This window comes from Camelus ferus, chromosome 2, assembly GCF_009834535.1.
Source record: "Camelus ferus isolate YT-003-E chromosome 2, BCGSAC_Cfer_1.0, whole genome shotgun sequence".
In the NCBI taxonomy this organism is placed as follows: Eukaryota; Metazoa; Chordata; class Mammalia; order Artiodactyla; family Camelidae; genus Camelus; species Camelus ferus.
The window spans coordinates 104,148,028-104,174,082 of record NC_045697.1 but is presented as its reverse complement, the minus strand read 5'-3'; the positions used below and the strand labels follow the sequence as shown (position 1 = coordinate 104,174,082).

Sequence of the window (26,055 nt, the reverse complement as noted above, 5' to 3'; positions counted from 1 at the left end):
AAAGCACTGAACTAATTGGAGCACTTGGATGAACATCGTGGAAGCCAAATTGCCTTTTTAAACCAATGATACAGTGCTTTGCATGTATCCTTCATGTCTGTGGCAAATATTAGTTAGTAATGGAAAGGAGCATATTTAGAAACATCTATTTCTCTCGAGTTAGCATTTTGTTTCTCTTGTAGCTTATACGTGCATATTTATAGATTAAGTGATGTTACTCTTATTGAAGAAGTACAAGGCTAGGGCTGGCCGATTATATCCATGTGGCTGATGGACAGAAGAACACTGAGAGCAGAGACACGTGCTCCAGGACTCAAGCCTTCTTCCTACCTATGTACTCCAAGCTTGATGGGATACGTGAGGATGGGTAGCAGGAGTTGGTAGTCTGAGAAAAGTGAAAGAAAGTTGTGCCTCGTTGAGATAAGGCAAGGAAGATTGTAAGATCATAAGGTTAGAAAGAGGCCAATGCTGAATATTAATTTAGAATTTTTTTTAATTTTACATTTCATTTTTAATTGAAGTGTAGTTGGTTTACAACGTTAGTTTCAGGTGTACAGCAAAGCGATTCAATTATACATTTACATACATATATATATTCTTTTTAAGATTCTTTTCCATTCTAGGTTATTATAAGAAATTGAATATAGTTCCCTGTGCTATACAGTAGATCCTTGTTGTTTTATCTGTTTTATACATAGTGATGTAGATCTGTTAATCCCAAACTCCTAATTTCTCTCTCCCCTGCCCCTTCTCATTTGTAACCATAGTAGTGTGTTTTCTATGTCTGTGAGTCTATTTTTGGCTTGTAAATAAAATTTGTATCTTTTTAAAAAATTCCATATATAAGTGATATCATATGATATTTGTCTTTCTCTGACTTACTTCACTTAATATGATAATCTCCAGGTCCATCCATGTTGCTAGAAATGGCATTATTTTATTCTTATTATGGCTGAGTAGTATTCCATTGTATAAATATACCACAGCTTCTTTATCTAGTCATCTGTTGATGGACATTTAGGTTGTTTCCATGTCTTGGCTATTGTAAATCATTTCTCGGCCTTTTGGCTAAGATCGAATGTCACATCTGTTCTTATCAGCTTAACTTAGAATTATTAAACCCTGATATCTCATTGCTAGAAATGACCAGAGAAATGAGAAATCATTAATCCACTGGCCCTCCTTTTATAGATGGAGAAGATGACCACTCATGAGGTTAAGCAAGATATTTCCAGGCTGTAAAAACTATTGAACATACTAGAACCATGGTTGCCTGATTCCCCCAGTTCAATGTTTTCCATTTGGTTTAGAGCCAGTCCTTGTTTCCAGCTAAAAGATTTATTTTCAAGCCTTTCAGTGTAACATATTTACTCTCAGAGATATTTTTAAGTAATTTAGCTGTCCATTTGGTTGTCGATAAATTACTTAGCCCTCTCTGAACCTCAGTTTCCATATTTGTGACAGGGTGGGACCAGTTTTCTCTAGTACCTTAGTAGGTCCTCCAGAATCTGAGACTGATTCTTGAAAGGGAAGTCATTTTTAAGTCATCAGAAAGGAGCAGAGGTAGCAAGGTTTGCTGTGTGGATACAAACTTTTTGCGCGTGTATTGGAATCTGAATGAAGCCAAGCCTTAGGTGGTCTATCTCTTCTCCAGTTCCTGATGTACTTATTTCTCGTGCCCCCCCCCTAAGGCTTTTATCACTTGCCTTACACATATTTACAATTACATATATATACATGTTTATATACAGACAGATTTATTTGGAGTCTGTAGAGGGCAGGAACTCTGACTTTTAGCTCTTGAATTCTCAATGCCTTGTATATGAGTGTATAATAACCTTTCACTGGCATGAAGTTAGACGTTTCATTACCCCTTTCTTAGGTAATAAAGACATGTATGGTAAACTAATGGGGTATCTGGCATGGATTTTCTCCCTACAACTAGCTCGTGTTCCCATTGGTATGGGATGCACATCTTTAGAGTTCCTTCTCATTGCAGGGGGTAAAAATGGGAGCAAGTCATGGATCTAAATACAGAACTAAATACAGATCTAAATACAGAATCCTTAAGCAACCTAAAGGCTTTGCTCTCTCTCTCTCTCTCTCATTTTTTTAACAAAAGGAAATAAATGTAGCTTTATTTTTATAATATTCACTTTGTTTAGTGAAAATGTACATCGTATGAGTGAGTAAAAATAATTCTAGCCCAACAGTAGAAAGTTGCATCGTGAGAACTTTTCTAGGCAGCCTTCCCTTTTCATCTCTTGAAAGGAATAGAGGACTGTGTAATGAGAAGAGTGTGGGTTTATGATAATCAGACAAGTTTATGTGACTTAATTTCTCTGAGCCTCAAAATCTCCATCCTAAAATGGCAATGATAATGCCTCGTAGGAAATTCTTGTGGTTTAAATGGAATAGTCCAGAACACCTAGTCCTTGATAGGTACTTAATAAATGACCTGTGTGTTTGCAAGAGAAATGGACAAGCCAACTGTATTACTCATTCCCTGTTTCCCAGCCAGTCACTTTTCTCCTTGAAATGCTTGTCACAATACTGACTTTTCTACAAATCTCTGTAATGAAATGGAATTGATCCTTCACAGCTAGGAAGCCAAGTATATACAGATACACACATGTACACACACACTACTGCTGTCCCAGTAAGTTAAGAAAATTTTAACATTCATGTGTACATATGGTCTGTAGTTTTATATACATATATGTAAAACTATATGGACCTATACAGGTAATACAGATACATACATACCTACATACCTGTGCATATACATGTATATATTGCGTAGTCACTTAGAATGTGACTTCAGACAATGAATCTTGTGCTGGTTTAATTCTTTTAGTTCCTAGGTACGTGAGAACACTACATAAACGCTACCGTGGTTGCAATAAGAGTTTCACTCACCAGTGACTCATCCCTTGAGTGTTTCGTATTCTGAGCATATTTCCCCTCCCCAATCCTCGTGCCTCTTCCAGGCCTTTGTCTTTATATTTGCATTGTCTGGTAATTTGGATATTTTTATTTGAGATTATTTGGCCTATGTCAGGTATTCTTCGTGCTGGTCCCCAGGGCCTTGTATCTTGTTTTTAACTTCTTCTCTTGCCTTGCTCTCTTTTTATCAGATGTCATCCATTGTGCCTCACTATTTTACCCTTGGGTGTTTCAATTATGCATGAATGAGATCTGCCTCACAGTTGCACGTTGCCATTTTCAGTCTAAATAACTGCACACAGAAATAAAAGTCTCTGCATTGAACTTGAGTGGCTCTCAGCGGCTGGCGGGTTTCATCTGGGCTCACTCTGGTCCTCTGTCCCAGCAGCAATCTTAGGGTTGTGCTGAGTCAGCGCTCCTCTGTAGCCACCCCTCTGCTAATATCACCCAATGTCTTGCATCCAGCTCTTCCCAGCCTTCCCTCCAAGATTGCAGCTAAACCACTATTTCCACATCGTGTATTTGTGACTCCTGTGGTTGCTTTGAGTTTCCTTTCAAACCAACACCCGATAATTCAGCAACGGGTTCTCTAAGAGTCTTAAATCAATGACTAGTGTTTCAGCAGTACCATTAAATCACTGTTCCTCTAGCGAGTCCCAGGGTTTAAATCAGTCAGCATGTCTCAGGATTTCAAACTTCCTGTATTTCTGAGAAGGCAGGAAGGAAAGGAATGGAAAATATCATCTTAGCACTGAAAGCGTATGTGCCCAAGGCAGGTGTGGAGAAGGGCAAAAAGTGGTTGAAAATTAGGGTTGGTTTCTTTTTGTGAATCATCCGTCTGGCCATGAATACAAGCCCTTAGCTGCCCCAGCTTGCTTCTGACATAGAACTGACCCCTTTTTATTACTTATTGTGTTGTCTTTTTATGGTGATGTGTGTTCAGCATCCAGCACAATGCCTGACCCATACAAGAAACTCGACAAGGACCAAATAAATGAATAAATGAATCATAAGTATGTTCGAATTTTGACAATAAAAAGAATTATTGTCTTTTTCATTTTAACTGTACAATGTGAATTAATAAAGTAAATCTGAGGTAGTCAGTGTAAACAACTGACCTATAAAATTCATAACTTTGTAGCTAGAAAAATTTTAGATGGTCTTTTTCTTGAACATTATTCATGTCAGTAATCCTTTGAATCCTATGCACAACATGATTTGAAATATATGTATACCATCTTTAGATAAGAAGGCTTCTTTATTATTAATACAGTCAGAGTGGCATGTGTGATTAGAGAAACACAACCCAAAGTAACTCCTTGCTTGAGAGAACAAGGTGAATTATGCCCGCACTTAGAGGAATACCTCAGAGCCTTTGTGGGGTATTTTTTCAGCCGAGTTAATGGTTTAATTCTGCTCACTCTGCATAGCCCCAGACACTGGCCCATGCTGTGTGAACAATCCTTAGAGCCAACCTATAGCGCATAGTTTAGGTCTTGCTAGCAGCCTCATTTAGACAGGAAGCAAGGGATGACCCAGGAAAATGTGTGTGCCGTTTCCTGAGTTGTCCTGGCTCCACACCATTAGAAGAGAGCGTCTTCTTTAACAATCTGGTGTCAACCACTCCAGTAGTGCCATCTGGTCCCAGAGATCAGCGCCCTGCACCACGGAGATGGCAAACAACGGTGTGCATGTCATTGCATAGACATACACTCTTGGGATATCAGAGGGGTGACTAGAATTTGGAAATGCTGGCATCAAACATGAGCAAGAAAGCTGTATGTTGGCCAGCACTTCTCAGGTGTTTTCGTAAGACAGTCAATTTCAAAATATTCTTTAAAAGAATGAGCAGAACAAATACAGAACTTTTTATTGCAAAGTGAGGCCGTTAAAAGACACATGGGTACCTGACTATGAACTGTCACCATCATAAATGAAAGGGCAGGTAATGTAAAACAAACAAACAAACAAAGCAAGCTGAGAAAAGCATAATTTCAGTAGTTCTAGAAGTGAAAGTGTTAGTTTTCTTTTTCACAATTTCGGCCCCTGTGGTTGGTGGTCCAGCCTTGGCAACAGCCCGGGGAAGCCAACTGCCTCATTCTCTTTAGGAAAAATCTCCAGGGGTCTGTATTGAAGACCTTACAGCCACTTCTGTTCAGTCCTGAGCAGGCACACTAGTGGTGTTTAGATGTTTACTGTTTCTTTAAGTAGCCAAATAGAAATCTCTGTACTTCAAGTAAACATTCAAAACCCACTCAGCCAATACCAGAGTGACCCACTTGTCCTGTGGACATTCACAGAACAGCAGCACTGAGAAAATCCCTAGGCAATAAAAGCAAATAAAAAACAGTTTTGTTCACGTTCCAGCTACATTTTTTTCTCTTAAGAGTCTTCCCTGTCACTCAATCTGGTCAATAATTACTCTTGAGTATACATGTTCAAGGATACTAAACAAAAATGTTCTTCTGTGCTGTGACCACCAGTGCTTCTAATGGGACATGGAGGAGAAGACAAGTAAATACAAATCAACCAACAAATGACTTTAGAAAAAATAACATTGTCCCTCTGGTGAATTTTAGAGAAAACAAAACAAAACAGAGCAGAAAACAATCAACTTGCTCAAAGAAAGACTGGATATAAGAGACGTGATTGTTAGTTAAATCGTCGTAATGAAATGCACAGACCTATGCACTCTTAGATAGATAATTCATGTGCAATTTTATTATCTCTCAAGGTTTAATTAAATATTTGCCTTTTGGCTAATCAACAGCAATTAATAAGAGAAGCTTATATTCACACAACTTATAAGAAACATGAACATGGCCTGCACTGGAATTTTAGCAGTCATCTTAATGAAAGCAAGGGAGACAATAACCTTAGAGACACGTCCCAGGCCAGAGCTGAGACCCTGTGTACTAGTCAGGGTTCTCCAGAGAAACAGCACCCATGGGGGGATGTGTGTGTGTGTGTGTGTGTGTGTGTGTGTGTGTGTGTGTTTAAAGAGAAAGAGATAGAGACAGAGACAGAGACAGAGATTTATTTTAAGGAACTGGATCCTGCAAATCATGGGAGCTGGCAAGTCCAAATTCTGCAGGTCAGGCCAGCAGGCTGAAAACCCAGGGAAGAGCTGGTATTGCAACTCAAGTCCAAGGCAGTCTGGAGGCAGAATTCATTCTTCCTCCAGGGACTTCAGTTTTTCATTTATCTGCTTTACTCAAAGGTTACTGATTTAAATGTTAATCTCATCTAAAAATACCTTCACAGCCATATACAAACTGGTGTTGGACCAAGTATCAGCCCCTCTTCTCATCCCTTCCCCTCAGGAGCCTTTGGGACAGGTCTGAACACACAGTGGTGTCTTTGACCTTGTGCTCATGTTCCTGAGGGGTCTGAATAAGATATTTAACACAGCACAACATTGCTGCATAAATTAAATCCAGTATCTTTCTCTCTTTCTGCCAATGAAGTTGCTAACAAGTTACTCAGCACTATCCTAACAGGTTGATATAGTGAGCTTTGTAACAAAGAAAGTGTCAGCTCATGCGGCAGCAACCAGAAATGGATTGTTTTGGGAAATTATAGACTTTTGACTTACATTCTGCTCACACTTTCTAGAATCTGCACCTAAAAGAGCAGGAAGGGGATAGATACTCAGACACAGGAGATGAGCCACCAGAAGAGGCACCGTTGAGGAGATGGGGCTGGTTTTGTTAGATAGTTCACCTTCGGGCCAGACCTTTTCGGAAGTCTTGTCCTTTTTCTCTGTCCCTCTATCCATGACTCTCAGAATTAGAGAAATCCTCTTTGTCCTTGCTAGCAGGGACACAAGCCAGGAGGAAATAACTGAAACTCCCAGTGGAGGCTGGGCCACAGGAGTGGGCAGTCGCTTGGAAGGATGGGAGAAAATGGCTTTAAAGACCAAGGGATGGAGATTATCTGATTTGGGGGCTGAGACAAAAGAGTCTAGGAAGATGAGCTCAGCGGTACTATGGAGGAGGGGAAGTGAGCCCAGGAAAGGTAGCGGGGATAATTAGCCACCTCGGGAAAGCACTCTCCAGGACTCTGGCCCTTTGGTATTTGTATATATTGGTGTGGATGGAATGACAGCTCTTTAGAAGGGAGCTGGCCGATCACTCGGGTGCGCGTATGTGTGCATGTGTGCATGGAATCGGGAAGGAACACCTCGCTCTTCCTCTCCCCAGGCTGAAGATCATCTGTTGCCTACACCTGTCCAGTGCAGGAGATGGGAACACGGACGGAATCATGCAGGGGAATGATCCAGCAGCAGATCATTTTTTATGTTCAGTTATAACCACACCCTTTGGGATCAGAGGAGCTAGTGCCTCAGTTTCATATGATAAGTGTCAGTCGGTTCTGGGGGAAGCTGGCAAGTCATTATATTCCAGAGGAATTGTTCTTCCAGGTCCAGATTCATTTGGGTTCTTTGAGATTTGAAAATGTGATGAGGATTTTTGATCTGCACCAAATAAATATGTTGGTGTTAACGCCCAGTCACACTGGGGCTGATTAGTCACTTTGTGGGTTTTCTGTATCCTTTGCTTTCCCTCCTTTTCTGACATTTGGGCATTTCACTGCTTGTTAGCAACCCTGTGAGAAGTAAAACAGAAAATAAAAGAAGATAAAATGCAAATCAACTATGTTCTATTATTTCTCTCTGATTTACTCTGATTTAGCTTGGGGGAAGTTAGACATGTTGGCTGAAAGGGCAGTTCAGGGCTTACTTGTAAATTTCAATAAGCCATCCTGTCTCTGAAGGAGAGATCACATGTCCTTCTTGGAGAGTGTTGGAGAGACGCTTGACCTTGGAAGAGTTGGATGGCCTGTGTTCTGCCTTAACCTTTAGCTGGATGCTCGTGTCATCCTTTAGTCCACAATTTCCTCAGTTGTAATTTGGGCTGGATAATCACCATATGCCTAGAAAAGTTCCACTGAGCCACTGGCAGTTATGGAAATTTATTTGTAACTAAGAATTTTACACCCATCTAACCTCCTTGTGGCCATTAGTCATCGTTTTATGAAAAAAATCATTTTATGGAAATTTGGTGTAATGTTTTGGTCATAAAGCACAGTGAGAAATCTGGCCTTTCTCTTGTTAGTCCTTTGCTCCTTTGCATGGTCTAACCTACAGACCCTATTGCCATGGCTCACTCTCCTCGTTCTCAACTACTAATCAGAAGTGGCCTCCTCTTCCATCCTCAGTGCTGGATGTGTGAGTAACTCCCTCACCCTACAGTTCAGCACCCACCCCCACACCCGCTATGAAATCCATCTCCTTAGCATCTCTAGACTTCTGGTTATGCAAACGCTAAGTCTTATTCTAACAGAACTCAAACTATTTCTACCTCTTTTAACACTTTATTTTTTTCTTCCAAATAGTCCTACTGCTATGTGAAGCCTTTAGCCAGAGAGTCCAATCTTGCTCTGTTTTCTTATTCTCTGGATTTTAGCAGGACTGCTGTGTCTAAGTCTTTTGGGACTCACTTTGACTTTATCCTAATTTCATTCACGCTGTGCTTTATGTGTCTTCACGCAGAACCAGTGTTCATGACCAACTATGCAAATGAATTGATAAGATAAAAGAAACTTTCAGAGTAAACTACTTCATGTAGTTCATTTAAATTCATTTAAATACCAAATGTTGACTTGTTGTATACCACAAACTAGAATGATATTGTTGAAGTGTAGCTCACATGCAGTATAGCTTAATTTCTTCCATAGAAACGTATTCACATTGAATAATTATATTTGTTCCCACCAACTGTTCACCACTTTATAAAATTTGGCTAATTCACAAATATTTTTTTACTTATTTTTTTAATAATTATTACAAAATTTAACATGCCTGTGCTGTTGCTAACCATAAGTTGAAGCAGCTTCCTTCTGGTTCTCTAAGGGTAAACTTTCCTTGTCATGGATCAGACCAGATCTTTTTTCTTTGCCACTTTTTCCATTCTGTTTCTTTTCTAAAACCATAAACGCTTTGTTTTCATTCTCTCTCTGAAAAGGTATATTGAACTTTATAAAGCTTTCAGACCCGTATAGTACAACTGTGTCTTGAGAAATAGATGCAATGAAGGAAGTTTGATAGCTTTGTAATGATAATTTAATGGCTGTACTACTTGATGTTAGACAATTCCTCAAAGTAAAATAGCCCGAATGAGATTACAACGTGTGCAGTCATTAAGAATATCTGATAGACATGGTATGAATCATATATTAAAATGTGTTCTGAGTTAAATTTAAAGCATTAGCTTAAACAATTCTCTCTAGAATAAATAGCATCTTGACCTAGATTTTGATTATTATCTTTCGTTCAGTCTTGAAGAAGACCTTCAAACTCACTTGCCTGAGGCACTCCTGAGCTCCAGGTTTTTTCATGCTTATGAAAGAAAGATAAGACTCACTCTTGAGAAGTGAGAAATCCTACAGTCAAAACTCTGTGTGGGATTATCTCTGTTTCCTTTAACAACATCACATCTTTGTAGATCTTCAGTTTATTATTATCAATTCATTTGACTCTTTAACCATAATCCATGGGTGTCATGTGTTAGCCTTACTACAACCAAAGAGTAAGAGAGGATACGGTTCAAATGTAGACCAGTAGGTGATTTGATTTTGGAAGTAATCATTTCTAACTACGAAATGAAAATTGCAGTTTAAACAAGTATGACTAATGGCTAAAAGCCTGGAAGCAAAGAGGTCACATAAAACCGATAAAGGGTGAAGGTAGACTAGTGGAGTCGCTTGCTGGGGCTGAGTCAATGGCTCAAATGGAAACAGGGGTGGTGGTGGGCAGGGAATGGGAAGGCCTGTCCAGGGAGAAGCTGGCTATAGGGGATGGTTACCCTGGGACTTCAGCTAACTTTGGTTTTGTTTTGTTTTATTTTGTTTTTAACGTTTTTTATTGATTTATATTCATTTTACAATGTTGTGTGAGCTAATTTTGATTTTACTATATGCACATGACTCCCAATCTCCAAATCTCAAGCAAATAGTAAGTGCACATTAAAGAATTATTTTATGAATATTGTTAAGCATAGTGATAATAGCCTACTGGTTTAGATGTCAACAAAGCAAAGTTCTCTATTCAGTGTCAGAAGCAAGTTTCTATATTTATTTAAGTTTTCCTTATTACATATCATGTTAACACTTCCTCTTCCAATCCCATTTCTGGTTTTAACTAACAGCAGCCCAGGGGTCATGCCAGTCCTTCTATCCTCACATCAATAGATGGGAGCCTCTATTCGGGAGCCTTTGTGGGGGCCTGGGTGCCTTTGGGAGCCTGAGCTGGAGCCGGAGCTGCAGCTGAAGCTGTGGCCTTGGTCTGAGCCTTGTCCTTGTCCTTTGGCTGACGGAGCCTGAGACCCTTGGCGATCCGGGCACGAGCACGTTTCCCGAGCTTGGGGTGAGCAATGTAGGCAAGTCGACGGAGCTCGCGGCTGCTGCCCTCTGGGACCTTGGGCTTGACCTCCTTGGGCTTTCCGAGAGCCTTGATAGCCTCAGCATGTGCACTCATGGCCTTGGCGTTGTTGGCCTGCATCTTCTTCAGGCCCTTCTTGGTGTGCTTCTTGGCAAAGCGCATGTTCCTCAGGAACTTGGGGTCCACCCCCTTAAGAGATTCGTATCGTTGTGATCGGGGTTTTTTGATGCCATTTCTGTGCCATTTTCGGGACTGGTTGTGTGTGGTGTGGTTCTTCGACGTGGTCGTGTCTGCACTGGGGCCGGGAGATCCCGAATCGCCTGGGACAGGAAGAGAAAGAGTACAATCAGTATTCTGATTACTTCCAAATATATGTCACTCAAACTGAGTCTCAGACCTGCTTATTCAATAGCTTCCTTGACATCTTACCCCCTGAATATGTCACTGATATCTCAAATTTAACAGGTCAAAATAGCACTCTGGATTTGCCCTCTCTGTGTTCTACCTGAGAAACCCAACTTTACCTTCAGATTTCTCCATTTCAGTAAAGAAATCACCATACTCCCAGTTGCTGAATCCAAATGATTTGGTAGACTGCATTCAAATTTTTCCTGACTCTTCTCTCTCTGTCTCTCTCTTTTTTAAAAACTATACTCCATTCTACCACCCTAATCCCAGCCACTTCATTCTCTCATCTAGACTAATGAACGTAGCTGCCTTCTGAGATGTCTTCCTGTTCACTCTGGTCACCCCATAGCCCACCCTTCACAAGTAACCAGGAAATGCCTAATCATATCACTCTCCTATTTAAATCTCTCCAATGACTTTCTAACACACTTAATAGTAAAATCAAATTTTCTTACCATGTCTTAAGGTCCTACGTCGTCACCCTTCAGCCTCATCTCAAATGTAGTCCTGTTCCCTTGGATCATGGCCCTTCAGCCAAAAGTACATTCTGACTGGGGGCCATGGATTGACTTCTATGTTCTGTAACAAATTGCTACAATTTAACAAGGTAGAACAACACATCTATTATCTCATAGTTTCTGTGGGTCAGGAGTCCAGGCATATCTTACCTGGATCCTTTGCTTAGGGTCTCACAGGCTCCAATCAAGGGACTGGTCAAGATGGTGTTCTCATCTGGAGGCCCAGCTAAGGAAGCAGCAGGTTCCCCACTGGTGTGGGTTTCAAAAGCATTCAGTTCCTTTTGGCTGTGGTTTGCCAACAACAGAAAAAGAGTGAGAGACTGGACTGAGTCTGATAGCAAGATAGAGTCTTATATCACATAAGAGGAGTGACAGCTCATCTTTTGATTGGTTAGAAGCATGTCACAGATAACACATACACATACACTTATGGGGAGGGAATTATCCAAAGATACATACACCAGAATGAGTCAGTCATATGGAGGCACCTGAGCTGTCTGTCTGCCACAGGTCAACATACCCACTCTGCTCCTACCTCTGGAGCTTCGCTTGTTTTACTCCATCTACCTGTGATGTTCTTTTCCCAGATCTGCCCCTGACTTCTCCATTCCCTCCTTCACTCAGGTTTCAGCTTAAATGTCATATTCATATGGAGGCCTTCTCTAAGAACTCAGTCTAAACAAACATCCTCCAACCCACACACAGACACAGACACACACACCCTTACCTCATTACATCACCTTATTTTATCTTATTCATGGCCCTGAAATCATCTTGTTTACTTGTTTACTATTAGTCTATCAGTACCCCCACCAGAATTTAATGTCCAAAAGGCCCATTAGACTGGAGACCTGTGTGTCTTGTTTAGTACTGTACTTTCAGCATTAAGTAGTAGCATGTACTAGCATAAATAATGTTGTTGGGTAAATTTAAAATAATACTGGAATAAATAGCTGATAGTTTATAATTTTACTTAGGATAAAGAACTGAAAGAATTATAATATTAGTTTATAATTTTACTTAGGATAAAGAACTGAAAGAATTATAAGATTACCATTTGAAAAAATTTTAAATGAATACATTTATCAAAACCCTGTTCTAAAAATTAGTCTGCTAATGTGAGCAGCAAAGTATAAAACAATATTTGGAATACCAAAGTCTGAATTAAAATGTATAATTATTTATACCTTCTTATTTTAAAAGGATTATGAAGGAGAAGGATAAGACTTACGAAATTTTACGTCTGCAGTGATAATTCTCTTCCTAAATAAGTAATCACTTGTTTACATGGAGAGTAGCGCATTCATGTATATATGGTAATGCGTCTTTTTGTGAATTTTGCAGAGTGTAATCACAAAATTTCATCTCGATTTAGATAACTCATTTGCCTTCCCAAGTTGGAAAAATAGGACAATTGAATGGTTGTGCTCCTTACTGGGGTAAAAGAGATATTTAAGATACTGAAGTAAGCTTCTCTGCAGAATTCCATGGGAAGGCAGGCTTTGATGAAAACATTATCTCCGTGTCTAGTTTATAGCCCTGCAGTTTCCAAAAGAAAAATATTTACCAGTTCACTAAGAAATAATCAGGAAGCAGAAACTGATTTACATTAACCCAAAATTGTAGAAACTAGTTCATACACCAGATTGCCAATGTATGTTCAAATCTGTATTCAACAAGGCCACAAATCCTCACTCTTGACTTAGGACATAACTTCCCATTTCACTGCAGAAAGCAAATCATAGATCACAAGGTCCACTGGTGAGCACTGGTTGAGATGAGAAGGGTGGAAAGGGTGGTAGATGGCTTTACAAGACGTGCCTGCCAGGCTTTGACTGCCTGTGGAGCTGCATCACCCCTGGGGGGCTTCTGGCTTGGTGACTGGAATTGGCCGCTGGAGTCAGCCCCAGCTTCTCGGAGACTGCAATAGGGTGCTTGACAAATTCTTCCTCATCTACTGCTTTCTGTTTTTTTGTCAGTCATGACATTATCTCTTCCAGGCAACTTATATTTTAGTGGAATCAATTACAGGCACGATTTCCCAAAATTACAACTAGGTCTTTATAACCACAAGTCCTCAGTCTCAGAGGCAGCACTTTTTCAAAGCACTTTGTACAGTGGGCCACCTTCACAGGTGCTATGTGTGCCCTTGAGACTTGATTTCCACAGCTCTCAGTTTCACTTGATAACCTCTTCCTCTTACTGTTCTCAAACTCTCTTGGCACATCCTCTTTGGTACCTGTGGCTTCCTATGAATCGACTGTATGCATTGCTCTTTATTAAATAATCATCTGCTTGGATCGTTTTGGTGGCACTAACAGAAAAACACTGAAAAATATTTTCGTTATGAATTTCATCAATATTTTAGAAGAATCAGCTATTGGAAAACATCTGAAATTTTCTATCGCAATTTTCAACTTTTTATCTCTGGGACAGAAGGTGATGAAGAGAAAAGTGGAAACACTGAAATAAGCAATCTGGATGTCAAATTTATTGAAAATATTTTACTCTGCTTTGGATGTGTTGTTGGAGCAGTGAAAAATGACATTGATGTGTTCTTCTGGAATTTATGTGTTTAATGACTTATGGGATGAGCTCTGTCTACTGAGAACGCTTACAATGGTACTTTATTTGATCTTCAGCAGCACTGCTGTCTCCATCTCATCTTTCAGTCTGAACATTTTTAAAAAGGAGAGGTGATTTGGAGAATTTTCAAGGCTTATTATGTATTTCAACTGAGACATCCATTTTTTTTTCTATTAGGAAACTGGTAGGAATCATCAACCCAGCAAGATTCTTCTTTTACAAAAATAAGCCTTCTATCTATGAACTTCGTATAAAATTAAATACATAAAGTAAGTTCATTTTATTTGTGGGAAGCTCTTGTTCAGTTAAAACAGTAGATAGCCTTCTGCAACATTAAGGGTCTCTTCTCTCCACAAAACTACCTATCATTTCAAAACAGTTTTGGGGTCAGAAGAGGGAAAAGTGTAGAGCTGTGAAAAAAGAATGGAAGAATCACTTGATGGAACACTCAGAAATTCTGGAATGAATTCTGGAGTCACTATCTTTTTGCGATTTAAGAAAAGCTTTCTCTAAGTTTTCCTTCTCTAGTCACCTGAGTCAAAGCCATGCATTTCTATATGAAGTGTAAATTGCTGTGTTATTCCAGTTGTTGGGATTAGAAAAGGGCCAAAATGAGCAATGAAGGAAGCACACCAGGAGTTTTGGAAGGCAGGAAGGGAAGCAGCAATGATTCCAGTGGTGGAATCCAGGCTGACCAGGGTGCTGAGATCGTGCTGTTCCTTCTGGAGAGAGGAAGTCAGTGAAAGGTGCACTGATGAAGGACAAGTGCAGAGATACGTGCAGTACATTAATGAGGTGGCAGGTGTAGGATGGGTGGGGCGGATGCTATTAAGACGTTTCAATAATAAATAATGGCGTGCGAATCAAAATGATTGCTATTGTCGACAGGAGGTAGTCAACTGGATGATGTGGAAACTATCTTAATGCTGTGATTTGGGAAGAGAAGAGATCTCACCCTCAGAGGGACCATCCCCAACTGTGAGACATAACTAATCAAAGTCACTAGAGGAGGAAATACTTTGGAGTCAGAAAATCTGAATAAATCCCTAGTCTACCATTTATTAGCTGGGAAAACTGAAGCAAAACAGCAGAACTTAAAGCCTGCTGCATGTCTGTGGGTAGCTTCACAAAGCAGAGGCAGAACTAATCTTGCTCAGGCATAAAACAAGTTCCTCAAACAAATAAAGACTCAATAGCTGGCACATTGGTGCTGACCTTGAATGCATTCAGGGGCAATGCAGTCTAGTCCAAGCAGTAAGAACCAAAGTCTCTTGAATTACCCATTCAGGAAAGGTAGAGTATTAATCAAGGTCTTATTTGCAAAGAGCAAAAATCAACTCTGGCTAATAGAAGCAGGTACAATTTTATTAAAAGTGTATAAGGAGGTGAAAGACCTGTACTCGGAAAACTATAAGACACTGATGAAAGAAATTGAAGACAACACAAACAGAGGGAAAGATATACTGTGTTCATGGATTGGAAGAATTAATATGATGCACACAGTCGTTGGCTGGGAGTGACCCATGAAGGTTGAGGAAACACAAATTTCAAAACATAGTAATTGGGACTCTTGATTAATTACACTCCCTGTAGTTAGCAGTCTCTGAGGTACATTCTTATAGCCACTGCAATGGATAATATATCCTTAATTATCTCATTATTCTAGAAAAATATTAAGATGTTACAGCTAAAACTGTTCATGGAACCACTGAATTTTTTTTCACACTTTGGTTTGTTACATCCAAAATTCTGCCTTCCTGGCTATGTTATTAATTTTCATCGATCTTGTATTTTTTCCTACGATCCTTTATGGTACTTAAAAAACTTAATTAAGTCACGTGGTCTCATTATTATTATAGTAACGAAGAGGGCCATGAGAGATGTATTACCATGAGAGGACAATGGTCACTAAGCTGGCCTTCGTCAGGTGGCTGTTTCTGGACAGATTACCCTAGTCAAAGACCTGTTCGTCAGTTTGGAGATCCAGAAACGTGACTTTGCAGCATACCCAATGGTCATCAACCTTAGTAAGGGCTTTAACCCCAAATAAACAAACTCATACATGTTGACACACAAACTAAACGCCAGTGCATTAATTTGCAGTGAGAATATAACTTCCAGAGAACATAAATATTCATGGCAGTTAGTCAGAGCATACTTTCCATCCATTTAGGAATCTCTACATAGAGAAGGAAATTATACTTACTGCTTGGTAAGTATGGGATCAGTGGAAAGAGAGTTAATTAAAAGCATAATTTAAGAGAAAAGCTTTGGAGTCAGCTAGACCAAAGTTCTTTGTAGAATGTTCTTGTAAGTAACCAATTTTACCCATAAAAGATTGATGAATTCTTTATTTTATTTTCAAATAATTACTTAATTTCAATCTTTTTTCTGAGGGGTATTCATAATTTTTCCCATGTCCTAGCTATAACTAATACTATAAAATCAACATCTATTCCAACCATAACCCTGAATTAACAAGATTAATAAGTATGTTACTGTGTGTTCAGTTTTTCACTGCCTTGGTGGGAGCTCAAAGTTTTATACTGCTATATTGTTTTGGAGATGGGTTCATCTTCCACGGCTCTCTGCCTCTGTATTCTAGAATTGATTTTATGTCCAAAAAGTCGAGGTTTTCTGCCATTCTGTTGCCTTCATTATACTCGACACACCTCTATTTTTTTTTTCAAGCCTCAAAATCACATTTCAAGCACTAGCTCCTCTGTGAGCTCTCTGAGCTCTTTCGTGACTGCCAAACATCCATTCAGTCCTGGGCAGCTGTGTGATCCCTCCTGGAGGCACCAAATGTGATGTCATCTTTACAGCACTTGTCATGTAGTACTGTGGACATCCCCAGGATGGGATGATCCAGGGAGAAGTATCAGCCTTGATGGTCTGTGCTTTAAAGTTCCATTGGAATAACTGGTTGTGCAAACTGGGCTGCAGGCAGGTAACTAACTGGGTGTAAATGCCTGGGATGCCTGAGTTTTCAGTACCAGAGAAGAAAGAGTCCAATCTAAGTGTCAAGTTTAAGACCCTATATGGGAGATGAATTAGGAGCAGAGAGGATTAGGAATAGACTGGGGAGCAGAAGGTAATGGTAGAAGACAAGGACATCAGTCCAGTTCTCTCTGATGCTGGTGAAGATGGGGCACAGAGCTTGAAAGCAAAGAAACAGCTGTCTTTTCTATCTGTTTGTCAGCTTCTAGGCTCTGAGTTCACTGAGGACATGACTTACCTTTATATTCTACCCTAGCAGACCACCTGGTTTGTTAACATGATGGATGGATGGATAAAGGGATGGATTTAGACTTTCAAATTTCATGTTTAAGACTGCTACTTTCTATTTTTTTCTGTTATGTTTAATTCAGTTTTTATTTATACTTTTATTCAATAAGTTATTACCCTGTGAGACTGAACTGGAAGTTACAGTAGAATTTTACTAAATGTGATATTTGTCATCTTGTTTATAACAGTCTTCCAAAAATGTTGTTATATTCTAGATTTTTGTTTGTGAATTTAGAATTCTCCTTGCATATACACAGTTAAGCCTCTGTCCTTGAAGAATGGGGAATTTCATTTCTGAATTGCATTGGAAAAATACTGATATACCTCTTAATATCTTAGAATGGGATTTGTATACATAAGTAGCTGGATGGATGTATATGCATGTATATATTTCTTATTATGGACACAGATAATTATGATTTCAAGAGATTTGACAACTACTGAAACATATTATTTTATGGAACTTTGTTTCCGCTTGTGGAAAACATTACCACCATACCTTTATCCAGTGTGTGAAGGTGCAAAATAATGAATAAAATGAACAATAAAGCGTATATGTAGTTTCAAGTTCAAATGGTAATTTTTTAATTAGCAGATCTAGCAGTCTGAGAAAACAGAATTGCACCAGTCAGAACCAACAGAATTGCACCAGTCAGAACCAAAAGTGTGAAATTGCTGGAAAAAAAAATGAGCAAGTAAGTTTTAACACCAGCCGATATTTGTAAGACATTATTAAAGAAAGCTGGTTCTCTGTGTACTTTGGATTTTAAAACAGTGTGGTTTGTACACATTAAGAAAAAGAAAACAACTAAAACTAGATTAAAACCAAGGAAACATACATTAGATATTCAAGAAGGTATTCAAGCTGAAGAACTCCTGAAGACTTCCCAGGCGTCTTAAATATTGATGGTTTTAAGGAAATCATTTCCCAGACCCTCAGCTTTCACATGTGCTCATTCCTAGCCTTGGAATGCCTGAGTATAATGCCTTCAGTTTGCTGCTTCTCCTGTTCCAGTCCATTTTCATTTTACCAAATCTTGCCAAACAAAAGGACAATTTGAGAATGCATAATTTGAAAAAACTTCATTGATTCTATCTGATTGAATCTTAAAAGCTATTTTCCTAGATTCTTTTAACTGTAAAACATTTTTTTATGACAATTACAAGGGCGTTATATACACTGATAAAATCTATAAAAAGGCTTTCAACTCTAAATTCAGTATAAAAATTATTACTTGCAAGCATCAATAAGCAAACAGCTTTTTGTTTTTACCCTAGAATATCTAGTGCAGGGCACTGTTTATGTAAGATCGATAAATATTAACTAGATTTCCCCACCTGATTTATTGTACAATTGGAAAACATTTAAACCTCAAAAAGGTTTTATAATATTTTCAGCCAGGTCAAAAACTCATCATCATTTGACTATATAAACAGGATATTGTGGCCTAATTTTATCAAATCTCTATGTAACAATAGAAAAATAAATATAGTAGTATACACACTTTAGTGCAATTTCTTAATGGAATCTTGAGTTTTCAGCAATAACTTTAGAAAGCATATAATATTCTCAAGTGTTTAATGTGAATAATTGATATTATCTGTAATTAATACCTACTAATGTGAGATGAAATTTTATTATCTCATTTGTAATACTTTCCTAATTATTATGTTAAGTTAGTATTCTTTAGTTGTTAGGAATAAAAATCAACTCTGGCTAACTTTTGAAAAATTAATTTATTAGAATGATATTAAAGGCCCATAAAACCATTGTGAACCAGACATGGGAAGAACTGATATCGGGGCAGATCCTGGGGCTAGAAAACAAGAATTATGGTTATTATATCAGGGCAGGATATTATTACTGCAGACACGATGAGAGACCATAATTCTCATCAGACTCCGAAATCCAAAGATAAGCAAATAAACATTTTGGTTGGGTGTGTACATTTTCAGCAAATTATCCTTTCCATTGTAGTATCCGTCCATCTAACCCCTCATCCCAAACTTCACTGAGGGGAGAGACTCCTGTATTTTTCACAAGATGTACATCATTCATTTTGGCGTGTATTTATAGTGCCAAGGCATGGAGGGTGCCTGATATTTCTTGTTCTCCAGATTGTATCAGATAACCTGTCAGTGCAGTGATCTTGCCTGACAGTCTGTGAGACGGTAAGATAATTAAGGTCCCTGTGAATTAAATTGCAGCAAAGATCCAGAGTTGACAGATTACTGAGTTGAAAAATAAAAGTGCACTGCTGTCCCTGCTAGGTAAAGGCAAATTGCTTCTGTTTGTTGTCTGTTAATCAAAATATAAGATCAGGGGATTATGTGCCATATACCAGGCACCCCAGCAAGAAGGCTCTATTTAGAACAGCAGTGCAGTGAAAGCTACCATTTGATTAACTTTCCATTCTTCAAGACACAAATCTATTTTGTCCAACTAAACCAGAGTATTAAATGGAAATATACAAAGAATTATCACTCTTAAGTTTTTCAAGTCTGAGATTCCATCAGTGATTCAGCACTACTTTTGATTTACAGTTTTGGTAGGGAAGTGTGGGGTTAGCTTGCAGCTTGATCCATGGCAGCTTTTCTTTAACTCCAGGGATACCTAGAGCCATGGTGCTCTCCCTCAGCCAAGATACGAATGAAATGTACTGGCTAGTGACATTGAATGTGCTATTTAAAGTCTGAAAATCCCCTGAAAGCACTCTGGACTAGCTTGTCTACATTGCTTATTAAAAATATGTGGATTGATAATCTGCACCTGTTTTGCCTGGTTACATAGCCTATTTTGGCTATGTGGTGGAGTATATGAGACCCTTGGGTGAAAAGGGAACCCTTGTACATTGTTGATGGGAATGCAAATTGGTACAGTCATTATGGAAGTTCTCAAAAAACTAAAAATAGAACTACCATATGACCTAGCAATCTCACTCATGACAGCTGGTTCCCTAAGCTCTAACCCTAAAAGAAACTCAAGGAGACGTGACTTGCCTGCCTCATTCACTATGAAAATTCTCCCTTGGGGAGGAAACTTGGAGAAAAACAGTCCTGTTTAGACAACAAATAAAAGAAACTCAGACCAGACATCTAGTTCTTCTTTCTTAAATATTGATTGACATCTGTAGCACTGATGCATAAAGGAAGGTGCATGGAATTCACAGACCTCAAAGCTGAAAAGGCAAGGAGCACTGGAACAGAATTCACACAGGTCACAGTGGAGTTGTGTTAAGGAGCTGCTGGAAAGTGAGAAATTAGTTCATGAGAACAGAATGGACCTTACTGATGTGAGAGATCACGGAGAGCCCAGTCACAGGTAGTCACAGTGATCAATTGAATATGTAATGTGCCCTTCCTCTGTGGAAATCATTTAGCAATTTATTGCAGCAAATTGGATGTTGGAATGAAAGTGTGGTTATGGTTGTTACGTTTGTACTCTGAACAGAATCGATTTTTGGTTAATAGAATGACTGGCGTGAACAGTATTGCTAGCTCACTCTCCTACAGGCTGTGACAGTAGGCATGAATAAAAGCCCCACTTTCCAGCACATCTGTATTTGAGGAGTAGTAAGCAGCAAGTCTCACTTTTTCCCTCCATCTGTACCAGACAATGAGCAAAGACGCTCACGTCCTTACACTTGCATGTGAGAGAAGGGATGGAATCGTAGGCTGGGATTAATGAGACTGGCGTTAAGTCGTTGCAAACATAAAATCCGGAGTTTGGGGTAAAAATTTAAATATATATAAAGACAGGACGCAGGGAGAGTGTGAAAAACACCTTGAGTTTTTAGCTCACCACAACTCAAACTTGGATTATCTCTCTGGAGACAGGATTGGGAAAAGTGTTTACGTGGGGCAGGGAGATGGTTCTGACTGCCACAGAGGCTGAGGAAGATGAGAATGAATGATTTCTCCAGCATGAACAAGTGGCTTAGGGTCTTGGGTGTTTTGAATGCCAAGGTGAGTATTTTTTCATCAATCAGTGGACGACAGGGAAATGTTGCAAAATATTGAGAATGCAGTGCCATGAAGGAAATGATTCAGGGCGGCAAACTTGAGGCCCTTGGGTTAGGTGAACTAATTTCTGAAAGCAGTCTAACTTCTGAGAGCGGTCTGGCGGGAAAAACCTGCTAGATCTGGAGACTCCGCCCAGCCCCAAGAGGCTCCGCCCCCTCCAGGCTCCGCCCCCGCGCCCAGGAGCCTGGAAGCTGCCCCAATCCGGAGCCCCGGTTTAGCCTAACCCCGCCCCTGCCCTCCCGCCCCTCCCCCTCTGTATCCCTGGAGACGCTCTCGCGTCCTCTCAGCGCGGGCTGCGTGGGCTGCGCGGGGTCTCTGAACCAGCGCGGAAACACCCGGCAGCGCCGGCGCCCGGGTCGTGCCACCGGTGGGGGACGCACTTCGGCGGAACGGAAAACCAGAGCTGTTCCCCAGGGCTAGTCCATCGAGGTTCGTGACAAAGTCCTGGAAGAGACGGGTTGTTCTTCCAGGCGGTCCCTCTTCGGACCCCACAGACCTTCCTCAGCAGACGGCTAGAGAGTCAAGCTTCCTGAGCCAAGGCCCTCACCTTTTACCTCAAGAAATAAATAGGAGGAGCCGGGAAAGGCTCTCTACCTGCCCGCCGCCCAGTTCACGCTGTGAGGGCAGTGGGAAAAATAAACAGGAGTAGCAATAAATCGATTAGTCCTGTTCAGAACTAAGTAGCAGCACAAAAGGAGCTGGGGTGCTCTCAGTTGTGGTAGATAACCCCGTTTGAGAGATCAAATGGTCCCTTAGTCACGTTTGTATGAGAATCTGTCACTACATATACATATTTTAGATGTATTGGCCTTTCATTGAATTAGCGATTAGTTTCTCCTATAGGAGCTATACTTTGGGACTTTTTTTTTTATGGTTTGCTTCTTTAATCATTGACATAATATTTCAGCTATTACAGCGTTTTTTTTCCCCCTAAATACGTAGTAAGTACCTGGTGTTTGTTTTATGAATAAATCTTATTCTATGATTTGGAGCAGGAAGGGGTTATTCTCTTAACCAATTTTTAACTTTTCTCTCCTCTCTTTTGCTACTATTCTTTGCTTCCCGATTTTTAGGCTGAAGTCTGTAAGCCTGGAGAGACCTTCAGCAGTAATCTCCAAATGTAAGTCGAGTGAAACGTGGCCTGTCTTCAAACACTGTTTCCTGCTTTAAATTTTGATTTAATCATTCGTAAAGTCAGTTAGTAGGAAATGTGTGATTTCTATTTATTTTATTTAACAACCTACCTAATTACCTACCACGGAGTGCTAGAAATGTCCAAAAATTATGATACAAGGGATAAACATTTACTGATTCTATTCATTATTTTATGTGATTTTCTTTTACTCTTTTCAGGAGCAAATTATTGATATTTCTTCTGTAGTTTTCTTTAAACTTTCATAGTAAAAGAGCTTATGATAATATGAAAAGATCTAATTCTTACAAGTGATTTTGTTGATAGTAAAAACGTATTCATTTTGAAATTTCTTGATGACACATGATACATTTGCTTGCTGTGGTTTATTGATTTCTCACATATCAGCTTTTACCCCAAACTGACTGAATTCTGGAGACAGTGGTCAGCCTCAGACATAGTCACTCCCCAAGTAGCCTCTGTCTATACAACTCTCGGCCTCCCCTTCCTTTGTATTTCCTGATGAGGGTATCTCTGGGGATCGTGGGCAAGGGGGTTACTCTTTGAAGAATTTTACTTGGGGGCCAGAAACTTAAACTCACACCATCGGACACATTCAGCCTGATGCACCCCTCTCAAACCTTTCATCCTGTGTTTCTCCATTCTCATTTGTCTTTGCACGTGGGGGGTGGGGGCCAAACTTAGAGACTGTAACTGTGATACCGGCGCCAACCAGGAGATCAAAGAATTCCACCCAATCTCTCCTGAATACCAACAGTGGAATGGCTTCAGGCAGCCTTTTGATCTTTGTCTCAGCACCTGTGGTGCCACAAAGTAGCACTGCCCATTTGGTAGCACTAGGGGCGCTGCCTCTGGGTTCCCTAACAGACAGCTTCACCCTGACCTCCTGGGGCTCCACTCATTTTGGTACCAGCCAGAGAAGTGCCTCTCATCATCCTCCCTTACGCACCTGAATCTGAACCGTTCCCCTTCCTGCAGCCGCACTCATCTTGTGCGATTTCCTCCGTGGCGTTGAGCTAAGAGAACCCTGATGAAGTGTCACTGTTGAGGATGTTGTGTTCCATTTCTGCTTCAGACCTGGATCAGTCACCCCTAGATCAGTCACCCCCAGCACTAGTCCTGTTCCTCCTGGCTGGAGCTCACCCAGGAGCTGGGAACACTGGATCAAACCAGGGAAGTGATACAACTCACCTTAACAAACTGCAAAAGGTTTTTTTCACGCAACAGGTATAATTTCAGCCTGAAATGATAGGTGCCTAAGCATACCTGCATTTTTTCCTCACTTATTTCCCCTGCTAGACGCTAGGATGCAGCTACTTCCCACTTTAAGAAAATTCAGAATAAATGAGACTGAACTTAATAGAACATAAAAGATATGGTGGTTACTTAGATAAGAAAATAAATTGTCACTGTATCCCTTTACGTCTTTGATGATGCATTTGAAATATTATATGTGTCATAAAGCTCAGTTCACACATTACCTATTGTGTAAAACAAAATGCCTTCATGTAGCCGTGTATTGATTGTGAAAAACAAAAACCCTCTTTCCCAATGGGCAAAGGCAGGGAGGATGTAGGGTTTAGAATAGCAAGCGAGCCTGTCAACTTCCACCCTAACTCTGAGCTTAAACTTCCACCATAGATGGGTTAAGGGCTATTTTTTTCTGCCACGCAGTTAACAACTTTTTTTCCACTTTATCATTCAGCTCTGACCACCCCCCATTCAGAGCTGTGCCTTGAGGCTTGCCAGCAGGGCTTGCAATACTTACATTAAACTAAATTTAAGAGTAAAGGTGCTCCTGCTGCTAATGTTCTCAGATCAGAGGAGAGCAAAATGAAGGAACTGGCAGCTGAAACTTTAATGGTTGGAAACGTTGACTCAGATTTTGGAAAAAAAAAAAAAAATCGCAGTTGATCTGCGTAACAAAGGAGATGTGTTCCTCTCCGTGTATCACATTTGCATATGATTTCATTAGATGCTTTTATTTTCTTGCAAAAAGAGTCTAACCCAAGTGAACATCAATAAGGACTTTTTTTTTTTTGATGGAGGTACTGGGAATTGAACCCAGGACCTCATGCATACTAAGCATGTGCTCTACCACTGAGCTATTACTCTTGCCTCCATGCCCCCGCCTGGGTAAGGATAAATTTTAAATCACCAGCTGGATCAGTTTGGGGGTGCTAGGTCAGAGTTTTTGGAGTTCGGTCTCCCTGTGTCTGTGTACAAGTCACTGGGTGGGTCTTCCTAGTATTTGGAAAAATTACTTTTTTCACCTTTTGAAGTTCCTTGGGGAACCTTTCAAAGGTCTCTGCAGTTATGCAGAGATCACCCTTGCCTCAGTGCCCTTGTCAAGCAAAGTGGGGATTCTCAGAACAGAGTCTTAATTGGTCAAGGAAGGAACCCCTGGACTGAAGCAAGCACAGGCATTGTTTTCTCTCCCTTCCAAAATCCATAGGGACAGACAGGTCTGGGTTAAGAACTGAGATGGCTCAGATTTGCTCCATAACATTAGAGGGCTCTGGAACACAGAGTCTTCACAGTTGTCTGACATAGGCCCATGAGAGGTAGGTCCAGGGAGCCTTTGCTGCCCCCTCAAACCTGTGCATGAGAAGATCTAACCCTATATTAGTTACAACTTCTTACCACATGTTCTGCACAACATTTTGCCATTTAGTAAGTTCTGGTTAAGCAGTTAACTGAACGGTTTGATATAATATCTGATCAGAAAATTGATTTTTTAAATACAAAAGAATTAAGTCACTATATTATAAAGTTATGATGAATAAAACATTATGTTTCTAATTATTTTGGAGGAAAGGACTAACATTAGCTGTTTGGACTGGGTGGTTTAAAGCTATAACTGTATAAAAATAAGTAGACCTAATGTTTCGTGGATCATATCATGCTCTGATAATCTAGGTAATAATATTCATATTGTATTAAATCTAAAGTATGACCTTGATGTCCATTAGAATTTTCTCTTTAATTATGCAAATAATTATTTCCAGGCTGGGGTAATAATCTTTTTTTCAGAAACAGAAGACTATCCCTTTCTACACTGAATTTCAAACGATGTATTTTTAGCTATTGATCCTATCGTAATCTCATCTTGTATGTATTTTGCTTATTTGGGTATTGTCTGTTTCCCCACCACATCCATCCTATAATGTAAATTCTGTGAGGCCAGAGGTTTTTGTCTTTTTCTTCACTGCTGCATCTTCAGCACCTAGAACAGTAACTGGCACCAAATAGTAGCTTAATAAATATGTGTTGAATATATTTAAAGCTCAGATTGATGGTGATTTTCCCTAGGTCCCAGAGCTAGAAACTACTAGACGTAGGTGATTTAAAACCTGAAACAAGCCTTCCAGGTGCTTGTGAGACTAATGGCAGAGGTCAAATCTGGCGGACATGGTGCTGGTGGAATCAAGAGGCCCTGGCCTTTTGGATGCCTCTCTAACACATAGAAGGTGGGTTCTTTTGCATCTGAAAGCCCTTGCAAAGTGTGACAATTTTTCTGTTCTAAGTCCACCAGCATCATGCCCACACCTCTTCCTCTTTGCAGTAAGTTTTCGATAACTTGATTTTATAGACCCACTTTCATTATTGTTCTTACTTTGTCCACTGTGACACAGTGCATTTCCCAAAGATGGCCACAACAATATTTTCCATCCCACATGTTCCTCCTACAG

General features: G+C 39.9%; 1 protein-coding gene and 1 pseudogene across 2 annotated transcripts in view; both read left to right on the top strand.

Moving 5' to 3' along the window:
* Positions 1 to 26,055, top strand: part of TTC29 (tetratricopeptide repeat domain 29) — a 724,023-nt gene that overhangs the window by 495,515 nt on the left and 202,453 nt on the right. For both annotated transcript variants that reach the window (XM_032464537.1, XM_032464547.1), the window contains one exon: positions 22,284 to 22,330. The gene's annotated coding sequence lies outside the window, so the exon portion shown is untranslated. The remainder of the gene's footprint in view (positions 1 to 22,283; positions 22,331 to 26,055) is intronic.
* LOC116659398 lies at positions 1,049 to 1,187 on the top strand (annotated as a pseudogene).